Source organism: Euprymna scolopes, chromosome 3 (genome assembly GCF_053919585.1).
Source record: "Euprymna scolopes isolate OS-2025 chromosome 3, ASM5391958v1, whole genome shotgun sequence".
Lineage (NCBI taxonomy): Eukaryota > Metazoa > Mollusca > Cephalopoda > Sepiida > Sepiolidae > Euprymna > Euprymna scolopes.
In genome coordinates this window covers 117,472,001-117,484,584 of record NC_136484.1, presented here as the reverse complement: position 1 = coordinate 117,484,584, position 12,584 = coordinate 117,472,001, and the positions used below count along the sequence as shown (strand labels likewise).

General features: G+C 33.4%; 1 protein-coding gene across 6 annotated transcripts in view; it reads left to right on the top strand.

Moving 5' to 3' along the window:
- LOC145258202 (rho GTPase-activating protein 7-like) overlaps positions 1-12,584 on the top strand; it is a 671,840-nt gene that overhangs the window by 448,137 nt on the left and 211,119 nt on the right. The window lies entirely within an intron of this gene.

The window sequence follows — 12,584 nt, the reverse complement described above, 5'->3', positions numbered from 1 at the left end:
CTTAACATGGGGTGGTTAGGGTGTTTATACTACGTTGGGGCAGGTTGTAAAAATATCTTTATTTTCTAGTTAAAAGTGATTTTTACGGAAAACGTTATAAGTAGGCAGTAGGAGGCTAAAAGCAGGGGACATAACTCCGAAAATATTTTACATTACTTGTCATGGCTGCAATATTTGTTTTCTATAAGATAGCCTTTTTTTTTCTTTTTTTTTTTTTAACTAAATACACAATAGCAGTTGTTCTACTCGATGAATTTTCGCAATTGTTGGATATATTACTATTTCCGACATGACAATTAACTACGTAATATTGTTTTTCTTAAAACAATATATTTCAAAATCGATTTGTCAACTATAGCTTAACAAGCAGTTTGTTTTTGTTTTTTTTTTTAATTGTTTTTGGACACCGGAGATCATTATTATTGTTATTATTTTGAAAACTTTCTTTTATTTGATACTTATGCACTTTTGTTACCGTGCTGAAATAATACGGTTATTTAGAAAACTATTCTTAACATAGAGGGGATGTTTCTGTGCGTTCACCTAACAATCTAATTAAAAAAAAAAAAAAAAAAAAATAGCACGGTAACACGTGCATAATTTTATTTATATACGTTGAGAAAAATATCGGTTCCTTTCTAGAATAGTGGCTCCTAACTGTTTACTTTGGGAACACAATTGCACCCTAATTTACGCGGAAAATTGCACCTGGATTAAAAGAACTTCAAAATCATATTCGAATTTTTCCGCATCTAGACGTAAATACCATGTCACATGTCTGTTTCATTGTGTGGACACTTGTGTGTGGGTGCTTACTGCTTCTCGTCCCTACGTAACTTACACGTTACTATTATTTTGGTACTTTATGCACTTATGTTAGCGTGCTGAAATAACAACGTTATTATTCAGAAAGCGATTCTTAACATGGAGTGGGTGTTTTGTAATTATTCTGTACTTTCACCTAACAATTAACCCCTTAAAAATCCAAGTTCTACTTTTTTGTGCACGCACGTGATTACATTGTGAAGATTTTAGAATCGGTGATCATTTTTCTGTATAAATTTTACATTTAAAGTAAAGTAAGCATCCCCTTACTGGCCAGTTAGCGGTTTTTACGAGACATGTAACGCATACGTACGATTTTCGATTTTTTTTTTTTTTTTTGAATGGGGGTGGGAAATGTGGGGGAGAGTTATTTTTCATTTTATTTTTATTTATTTATTTGGCGGACCTGTACGAGAGTCCCCCCCCCTCTACACACACACTATAAATTTGTTTCTGTTCAGTTTCTTGCAATTTTTTCAGTGGAGTTGGAGTATTATTGAATGGACACCAATATACCAAATTAAAAAAAAAATAGTTAATATTTCGACATTTGAAAGGGGTGCTCACTTTTCAGTTACAACGTTATAGTAAATCGATCTCCCATTTTTTTTTTCTATTTAAAACCCGGAAGTGATTATTGCCGGCTTTTTAAATTTTTTTTTTTTTTTTTTTTTTTTTTAACATTTAGTACATTTTTTTTAAAACTATAAACTGTCAATTTCAATAGTGTACCTATTTAATTGCCTCCCCACGAGGGCAGTTAGACACAAAGTCGGTTTTTAATGTGAGGAACATCCAGCTCCCCCAAAAAGGGGCACTCTGGATAGGAAGAAAAATAAAACTTCTCGGTCATGAAGGATTTCTCCTCCACTGACCGAGGGCAGAAAAGGTGAAGTGTAGCATCAAAACAGATACTACACTGTGATCTTGATAGAGAAATTCCTGTCACATGTTGGCAATAGCATTACACTAAAAAACACTATTCAGTGGTGCCAGTAAAATGTTGAAGGACAGCCCTAAAAAAACTCACCCTTTCACGCCTCCCCCAACCCTCATCTTTCATCAAAAAGAACCAAAAAAAGTAGTGTTTTCTTATATGATGCGTTTGCGTGCGCACGCGCGTAGTGAAGTGACTTCACATTGCGGAGGAATCTTTTTAGCGGTCATTTGAAATAATTAAGTTTAAAAAAAATGTGGTTCATTTTTTTTTTTTTTTTTTTTTTACTTAGTTTTGAACTAGTAAATATTTAGTAGCATGGTCCTTCTGCAATTTGGCAGCTTGCAAATTTTGGAGTATTCTCTTGAATTGCGGCAATACTCCAGTGAAAAGGCATTCGACTTCTCTAAGTTTTGTCCAAAGTTTTTTCAGATTTGAAATTTTATTATTGCGTGCGTAGCTGTTGCTTGATGTAATGCCACACGTTTTCGATAGTATTGAGGTCTGGAGATTGTGCAGGTCAATCCAAACACTCTATCATGCTCTTCAAAGAACCTCTTGACATTGCCAGCTGTGTGAATGGGAGCATTATCCTGCATGAAGATGGGATTATCATCGAAATTCCGGCCAAAGTAGGGTAGAAAATGCTCAGTCAACATATTAATGTACTTGGTCAAATTAATTCGACCTTTCATAGGCCCTGAACCATTGCCACTCTCCACCATCTTGCAGTGTTGAAACTTCGTCTAGGATTAAATTAGTTCATCCTTTCTTCGACGGACGTACTGCCACTACTGCCTACCATCACTGCCTAACCTATTTCACTGGCTTTCGTCGCAAAAAATCATGCTTAACCAATGATCTTCATTGCATCTGACGAAGTCCAGACAGCACTTTGTTCTTTACAGAAATCATTGGTTTGCCTCTTCAAGCACACCCTCGCAATTTAAATTCCTTCAATCTGTTCTTAACTGTAGAAAGAGGCACTTTTTAACAAGATTGCAGTGTTGTTGGATTTGGGGAGCCGTTTCAAATCTGTTTCTGAGGCTGCAGATCTTGATATCATTGTCTTCTCCGTAAGAAGTAACTCTAGGACGACCAGATTTAAGGGCATCACAAACACTGCCGGTGTTTTGGTGCTTTTGCATAGCCATGCGTACCGCTTTCTCATCACATTTCAATCTGTGGCCGATTTCTCGATTGGATAAACCAGAAACGTGGAGATTCATGAGCTCCTGACGATCAATAAGAGACACTCGAGGTATATATGGACTAACTGTTAAGAGGTAAAACCAAGAAACAACAATAACGATTAGAGATGCTAAAAGGTGGGTATTTTTAGCTGGATTTAAGCTAAGTTGGTGCGGAATTTCTTTTTGCCTTCTTGATTTGAAGCTAATTTTTAAAAATTGGCGTTAACACTAGGATACTTCAATTAAGTCAAATATGAACAAGTAAAATTATAGAGAAATAAAAGGCGAATAAAATGAGATGTGGGTTGTTTAAGCAAATACATTCAATTTAGCTTAAATTTGTAGTTTTTGAAAAAATGACAAGTGCGGACTTTCTTTTTGGTGGCACTTATTACTATAAAAAATTTAATTTTTATTAGATTTTTAATTTTTAATTAATAATTTTAAATTGGTTTTACAACGAAACCAATTGAACGTCTCTAAGTTCTAAAAATATTTTCAATATTTTAAAAACTATGTCGGGATTTGAAGAAATCTTTTGAAAGGATGATGTATTCTTTTAGAAACGTGACATAGTTTCAATTACAGACAAACGCCGACTCTTCATAACGAGATGAACGCCAGATGTGAAATCAAAAGTAAATAAAACATAATGACAAAAATAGTTTACTTTTCTTTTCCTCTTTTTTCGTCTTTTTTCTTTTCGTCTTTTTTCTTTTCGTCCTTTTTCTTTTCGTCTTTTTTTTTCTTTTCGTCTTTTTTTTTCTTTTCGTCTTTTTTTTCATCTTTTTTTTCATCTTTTTTTTTCATCTTTTTTTTTCATCTTTTTTTTTCATCTTTTTTTTTCATCTTTTTTTTCATCTTTTTTTTCATCTTTTTTTTTCATCTTTTTTTTTCATCTTTTTTTTTCATCTTTTTTTTTCATCTTTTTTTTTCATCTTTTTTTTCATCTTTTTTTTTCATCTTTTTTTTTCATCTTTTTTTTTCATCTTTTTTTTTCATCTTTTTTTTTCATCTTTTTTTTTCATCTTTTTTTTTCATCTTTTTTTTTCATCTTTTTTTTTCATCTTTTTTTTCTTCGTTTCGTGTTAGGAAAAACCAGCTCCCACAAAAAGGGGAAACTCTGGCAGTATCCAAATGAATAACAATTGTCTGATATGAAGGGTTTCACCCACATTGGTTAAAGCTGATTGCTTGCTAGACGTCCCGGCCAGGAAGGTCGAGAAGCGTTTTCCTTTGCTCTAATTAGTTTCACTTTTATACAAAAAAGACAAACAAACACTGGAAAGGACGGGATGGCAGGGCTTTTTTTAAAAAGTCGATCAAAATATAGAGACGACGCACGTGCGCAAATCAGAGATATTACAATCTAGGGAGTATAAGGAAAGTTCTCCAAAATAGTAGCGTTGTCGAGAAGCTCCGCGAAAAAAGCTTTTCGTGGACATACAAAAACGCTCGTGGCCGTTTTGCCTTCTATATATATAAAAGGCATTTATATATATATATAGAAGATAGTAATAACGTAAATAAAACGGGTATAAAAGTAATGATACTCTCTCGGTAGCCGTGCATTATTCAAGTGGCGGTGCTCACAAGGGAAGATAACTCATAATTTACTGGTTTTAACCGTTATTTATTACTTTGTTGTCTCTATTCTACCATCTTAAATTTTATATTTTTATTTATTTATTATTATTTTTATTTATTTTTATTTATTTTTTGGCTTATGTACTGTTTACCTCCAAAACTTCTCGGTCTTTTTATTATTTTAAATAAGATAAATAAATTGAATAAGAATGACTGTGTGCTTTGTATGAAATAAATTCGATATGTGGCGTCCCCAAGCTAAATAAAAACTGACATGTGCTGCGGCGTTGTCTTGTCCGTCACACATCGAAAATTTACTTTCTTCTCCTTTCTTTTCGTCCTTAATTTAACCCCAAATCCATTGACATTGTTTCATCCCCGAAACGGTCAAACCCACTCTTTTCAAGAAAGGATCCTCTGTTGCTAAGCCTGATTATTTCTCCCGATAACCACGAAGAAGAAACAAGAGGGGGGGGGGGGAAACAAAAAAAAACTTTCCTGGTTGAAAAGAGGGAATTATTTGCATTGATTGAGTTTGTGTGTAGCGGGTGGTGACGGTCCTTAGTTTTTATTTTCCGTCTCTTGACGTGAGGAGACGTTTATTGCCGGGGACTGACCCGAGGCGCGGGTACACGTGTTTTGTTAGCCCCCGCCCTCTATCTTTAGATGGCTGGGTGGTGCTCTACTTGTTTTATGCTTATTACAATAAATGCTTTCGTCTTTTGCAGTTGGTGGCGAACGTGTACGACCGCCCTCCACCTTAGTCCTACCGCTTTCCACAATCTTGTTTTATGAAATAAATACAAAAACGTTACTATTGGCTAGAAATTTTTTATTCTTGGGCTCCAAAATCAAGAGAGATTATACCATTCCTGTAATGGGGTTTTGTTTTTTTCTATACACATAGATTCGAAAAAGTTATCAAAAAAACAAATATATAACAAATAAATTTTATCAAAGGCAAGATAAGTTACTTTTCTACCTAACTGGATACTATTTTAGTGTTTTTATTTAATGTAACATGTTTATTAAGCTCGAAAAACAGTGTTTACCGATGTATTGGAAAGTTTAAAATGGGGCCCGACTCTCTCGTGAACACGGTAAGTTTGGGAAAATGAGTTAAAAATTAAAAAAAAAAACTATACAAAATACTGTTAGAAACTAGCTCAATATGTTACCGTGACATCGGTTGACATATATTCGGTGGGTTTCTAACAATATTTTGAATTTTTTAGTTTGTTCTCCTTTTCCTAAACTTAACCTATCCAACGGCGAGCAAGCCGCCATTTGTCTTTTTCAACTATAACCGATAAACACAGCATGTTTTTCGACCCGAATAAACCTTTTGCATTAAATAAAAACACTAAAAACTTATCCAGTTAGGTAGAAAAGTAACTTATCTTTCCTTTGATAACATCTATTTTTTTATGTTTTTTGACAACTTTTTCGAATCTATGTATAGTAAAACAAACCCGTGTAATGATATGATCTCCGTTGATTGCAGTGTATTGCTGGTTCTGTGTAGTTCTAAGAGGTCCACCCTGCCAGGCTTTTGCCTTCCCTCTTTGAGAAGAGGTTAGGTTATTGCTAGTCGCCTTTACCGGGGTATGCCGGCGGGGTTGCCCAGATACTTTTTGCAAGTCAGACTGCCCCTCCGCAGGAGCGCTGATTTCTCAATCCCATTTTCAGATCCTGGTGTTACAGTTCTTGCAGTTGGAAAGAACTAAGTACCCTATTTACGATATAAAAGATTTCAAATTAAATATAATTCTGTTTTATCTACACCTGCGTGACGTATTTGCGTTGAAAACAAATATTTGGGGATTTAGCAGAGAAATTAAATGAGAAAAAAAAAAAAAAATTGTAAAATACATCACAAATAAATGTTATTGTTATCAAAAGCAATATGAGTTTTGCTCTTCTACTTACCTGGATAAATTTTGTTTTCACTGAATTTTTAGCGTTTACAAGTAGTGCCGAGTTGGTAAGTCGTCAAACTGGCAATCAACATGACCGACGAAAATACACCGTCTTCGGAGAGCCAATAATGGCTCAAAAGTCCAAAATGGTAGAAATGCATCCAAATAGTATCACTGTGGCACTTCGTGACACTTCTATCAGTATTTTGTTTATTTTTGAACTTTTGAGTCAATTATTGACGCCCCTGGATACGGCGTGTTTTCGTCGTTCATGTTGATTGCCGATCTAACTTACTAAATCGACACTGCTTGATTTTCGAAGCGAGTAAACGCTTAAAATTCCGTTAAAACACCCAGATAAAAATTATTTATCTTACCTTTGGTAATATTTATTTGTTAATTTGAATTTTTTTTTTTTTTTTTTACCCTTTTCCGTTTGTTGGCTAAATATCCAAATATTTAATCAAAAACGTCGAAATTTATAGACAAACCGAAAAAGTGGCGAAGAAACAAGTATATAACAAATACATGTTACCAAAGACAAGAAAAAATTCTACCTACCTGAATAAGATTTTGGTGTTCTAACTTATTTTGAAGCGTTTATTTACTTCGAAACCGAAGTAGTGCCGACTTACTAAGTTAGAAGGAGGAGATTGCGGATTTGAAGCTGCAATCTTTGGAGTCTCCATCCTTCAAGAATCAAAAATGAAACAAAATGATAGGAATCCACACATTTATTGTCGCTGTGACATTTATTAGGCGGATTTCAAGTTTTTAGCGATTATCGACTGTCATGTCCGCCATTTTATTGTCATTCTAACTCGGCAACTTGTTTCGAAGCAAATGAATACTTACACTACATTAAAACACACAGACAACCTTATCCTGATAGGTAGAAGAGTAACTTATCTTGCCTTTTGTAACATTTATTTGTTTGTTAACCACTTTTCGGTCTGTTATCTAAATTCCCATTATATACCCCCCCACTCTTTATGGGGTTTTGTCTAGATCGTGAGTTTTATCTGTCTGTCGTGCTAAATTTTGAAATTGCATTGTCGTGCCCATCTTGCTTAGCATTTTTGATGCGTCTACGCATCAAACATTACGTTAAGAGACTTTGGGCTCCTATTTACAGTTCAACCCAATTAAAAAAACAAACAAACATACAAAAAAAAAAAAAATCTTTGTACTTACCCGTTACAGAACGGAAATGTCATATTCCAAAAATTACGTAAATTGATCATTTACGTAATTTTTCATCAATTAAGTAATTTTATTAAAAAAAAAAATTACTTTTAAACGATTTAAAGCGAATGTTAAATCATTAGTATTACGAAGCTGATCTCTTTTTCTAATCATAAAATTGGATTTTATAGTTAAAAATAACTTGATCAATTTACGTAAATTTTGGAATATGAAATCTTTATTTCGGGACGAGTACGTACATCATAAAGATATTTTCTGTAGTTTTTTTGTCGAACTCTAAATAAGAACCAGACTTTTCCCGTCCGTTGGTCTGTCCCTCTTGGAATATTTTCAGCACTGAACGCGCAGATCGAATGGACGCTTGTTAAGAGTTTAACCCACCACAGTCGATGTGTCGAGAGTGAGCGAGTTATTTGTATTTCCACATTTTTTTATGGGTGCGTTTGAAGGAGGCCGGGCAAGGGCTCAGTTACATTGCTTTTTTATTTATTTATTTTTTTCACGCATTTATATTCTTTGCCTTTTTGTGTGGTTTTTGAAATTAACCGATTTTACCACAGATTAGTTTTTTGTTTAGAAAATTTCAATGACTTTTTTAAGAGTTTAGTTTTAGAATTCGTAATTGATTATCTCAGACAACCGCCCCAAACCACAACAACCAATAGAATTTATTTTCTTCGTTTTACCTCAGAGGTGTGTTTATAAAATGATTTCTTTTTCTTTTGTTTATGAGTATTTAAAAAAAAAAAAATGCCCTTTTTATATAAATTTTGAATTCAATGACTGTCGATTCAGCTATTTAAAAGCTTGCAATTCATTTCGACTTGCCATGATATGGCAAGTTAAAACAAATGTAAATTATTTATAAATCTATTTTGACAAAAAAAAAAAAAAAAAAAAAAAATGAGTTTCTAATGTTTTAGAGAGGACGAGGCGGGCGTCTGTGTAAGAATTGAGATGCTGTATCTCTGACGTTAATTCATTGCTAAATAAACCAGGCGGAGACAATGGCGATTTGGAGATAAAGATGGTTCGTTTTAGAAGGAACTAACTTTGGAAACCTTCATATGCTGTAAACTAGGATTAAATTATGAGAATTTAGTTAATACGAGCTGCATATACCCGGCGTTTATTGGCAAGCGGAGGGTTTAATCCCCTACTATATAAGATACATCGAATATCTTCACTTCTTATAATTTTCCTGAAAGTGGGTCACATTTCGATTTATGGAAGCATAAAATACCTCAATTTTCGTCCATTAAAATTAAACGGGAAATGGCTTAAAGGGGAAATAACCATCACAGCTTAAATAATAATTTTTCATTTATAAAGGCAACTGGTGTCTTCTGATTTATAATGGAAAATAAATATAAATTAAATAAATCAACTCTAAATAATATTTCTAATTAGAACAATGAAGACAATTTCATCGACACAAATAATTAATAACATGGAGCTAATTACTAAAATAGATTTTCTTTAATGTAATATGCAAATGAGGTTATTCTCTGAATGTAGATGCTCTTTGAATGGATAGTATATATAGAAATCATGCTGGGATACAAATGTGTAAATGTTCGTTTTCAGTATGAAGATTAGTGAAACAGTGTGCCTTTTGTGCATATTAATTACATTGTGAACAAACAGACAAGAGTACGACTTTATTATAATACAAGATCCAAGCAAGCAAACAAAGACGTCCGAACAGTCCAGAGGTTTTTTTTAAAATTATATAGATTTGTGTTTCCGTATCAATACTTTGGTTATTTAACACCAGAAACGGCACTCACCCGATGCGAGTTGAACCGCTTTCTCTTGAAGGATGAAATTTCATGGGAAAATAAAATTCACAATCGGTTCCAAGTTGTTCATATATTTCGGCCAGTAAAGATAATGGTATCAGATTTTTGCAGATTTCGAAGGAAGGTGTTTTCTCCCACATACAGCGCCTGGTATTCCCAGATGGCCACCTATCTCTTACTGGCTAGACCCAACATTGCTTAACTGCAGTAATCCTAAGGAAAAATCTTGATGTGTCAAATTTATGATGACGTTATCAGTGTAGGTATAAATACTTGAGTATTTTGGTGCTTAGAATGAATCCATCCATCCATCCATAGCCTTTGAGCCCCTAAGGGGCATAAGCCATCTACAACTTTTATAGATGCCTTTGTAGCGACTGAGTATTTTACGGGGTGAGGGTGCTGGCCCCACACCCAACCTTCTTATAATTTTCCTGAAAGTGGATCACAACATACAGTGTGGATCACAACATACAGCGCCTAGCCTTCCCAAATGGTCACCTATCTGGTATTAGCCAGGCTCAATGTTGCTTAACTTCGGTGATCTGGTGAGAACCAGTGTGTCAATGTGATTGTGCCGTACTTGCTTAGAATGAAAAAATAATTTACTGATCTTGGTCCGAAGGCCAAAAGATATTGTAGTATCTGTTCTGCTGCTACTCTTATCTTTTCTGTCTTCGGTCAGTGGAAGAGAAATCGTTCATGACTGAGACAATTTTTATTTTTGTTCCTATCTAGAGTGTGCCCCTTTTTGGGTAGCTGGATTTTCCCTACATTAAAAACTGACCTTATGTCTAACTCTTCCCATGTGGGGAGGCAAGCAAATAAGTACAATTTATCTCCGGCTGTAGAAGAGGGGTAGTCTAAAATTGCTGTTCAGTATTCAAATCATTGTTACAAATTTGTCACACTTAATATATATATATATATAAATAAGATAAAAAGCTATAGCAAACATCTAAATAACTATTTTAACCACAGTTCCTGATTTCAAAAAACGAAAAATTAAGATTCATCTGCCTTACTTTTAATGCTAGGTTTATTTATGGTGTCTTTTAAATTCAATAAAAACCCTTCAAAATTTGCTGATGAGGAGACCTTGCTTATCAAAAAACTATATATAATTATTCTACATAACTTGATGTATACCACAATAAAAAGCATTGTTTTTTTATATAACGATCGTACAGATAATTGATTTTGTTGTTGTTCCTTCTTATGAAACGGATTTTTAATTTAATTATAATTTTATTTTTAAATTTTAAATTATCAATCACATTACTTATATATATATATATATATATATATATATATATATATATAATTTTGCAGAAAGTTCACAAAACAAAACTTAGGCACAAGGCTAATCAAAAATGTTGAGGAGGGGGCGTCTATGGTCATCTTCGTCACTGTACCTTTGCTTGTCTTTGCTAATCCTAGTTAGGTATTATGGTGAGTGGAAACTAAGATTCCCAAATCCAATCTTTTTTTATGTTTTATATTAATAAAGTATATATATATATTATGTGTGTAAAGAAAAGTATATATATTATGTGTGTAAAGAAAAGTATATATATTATGTGTGTAAAGAAAAGTATATATATTATGTGTGTAAAGAAAAGTATATATATTATGTGTGTAAAGAAAAAAAGAACTCTGTAAAACGTTTATTGAAGCTTGAGGTATTCAAATTTTAATCACATGAAAAATGAAATACAAAAGAACAAATGAACAAAAAATTTAGGCACAAGGCCAACTCACAAAGTACGGGGGCTGGTGAGATTGGTTGGAACCTGAACAAAAAGACTTCTCTTAGCAAGCATCTTTTACCGTGTTTATGTGGGGGTGGGATTGTTCCTACTTAAATCCAATTTTTAAAACATTTTTTATTTACATGTAAATATAAAAAGGATAACAATAATAATATTTCCTTTGTGTCGAGGGTGGGGGGTGGGGAAGAAAAAAAATCTTAAGCTTGATTGCCCATAACCTTAGATGAAGGGGTAGCTATTGGTTTCTGAAGTCTTTCAAAATCCCATACCATCATGAGTAGAGGAAGATGGAAAAGTGATTGTCTTGAAATGATTTTGAGACATTTAGTGTTGACCTGCCAACCCTGTTAACACTGCCATAATCAATTAACTTTCCTCTTCACTAAACATGAACTGACCTAAAGCACATCAGTTACTTTATCTTGTATTTTAGTGTAGTGCTACATGACCCACAAGATTTTGTCAGGTATGGGATGAAGGATGCTGTGTACTTCTGAACCCTATGCTGCCATTTTGATAAACTTGAAAATTGCAGAACATTTTCTTTTTTGTTTAGATGTCCACTTCGCATTACTTCCCTCTTACATTGGTGTTGGTGTTGTGACCACTACTCTATCACCCCCCCCCCCCACGTTCATCTATTTACCTCTTCCTACTACTTCATGCCTCCTCTATTGCTTTTCTTCCCACTATATAAAGATTTAATGTGAAGACAAGCTAAATTATCATAATTTTAATATTATAAAGTTAATGTGGAGTCAGCATCATAGTAACTATACAGCGATTCAGATATTAAAAAAAAAGTGTTGGAATTGCTAATTGTATGGACTAGAGATGAACATTGGAATTGTCTTATTACTAGACAAAAAATCAGTCTTAAATATTGAAAAAAGCCAGCTATTGCAACATCATCAAAAATTCCTTCAGTCTAGGAGGATTCATCCTCATCCTAACCAATATTCTATACCACGATCCTAATCCAGAGTAGTTTTGATATTTGGTTTTTGATGCTTTGAGTAATGGCTCTCTCGCTTATAACATATTATTTTTTTTATATTAGTGTTGTCTATTGTCTTTGCTTTGGTTTCAGCCACTATTGCAATAAACCCCTTTGGGCACCCTCAAGTAAGGTGTTCGCCTTACTACTTTGAAATTCATATTTCACAGCTGTTTTTATTTATTTTTATTTATTTTATTTTTATTTTTTATTTTTGTTTCTTTATTTTTGTTTCTTTATTTTTGTTTCTTTATTTTTGTTTCTTTATTTTTGTTTCTTTATTTTTGTTTCGTTATTTTTGTTTCGTTATTTTTGTTTCGTTATTTTTGTTTCGTTATTTTTATGT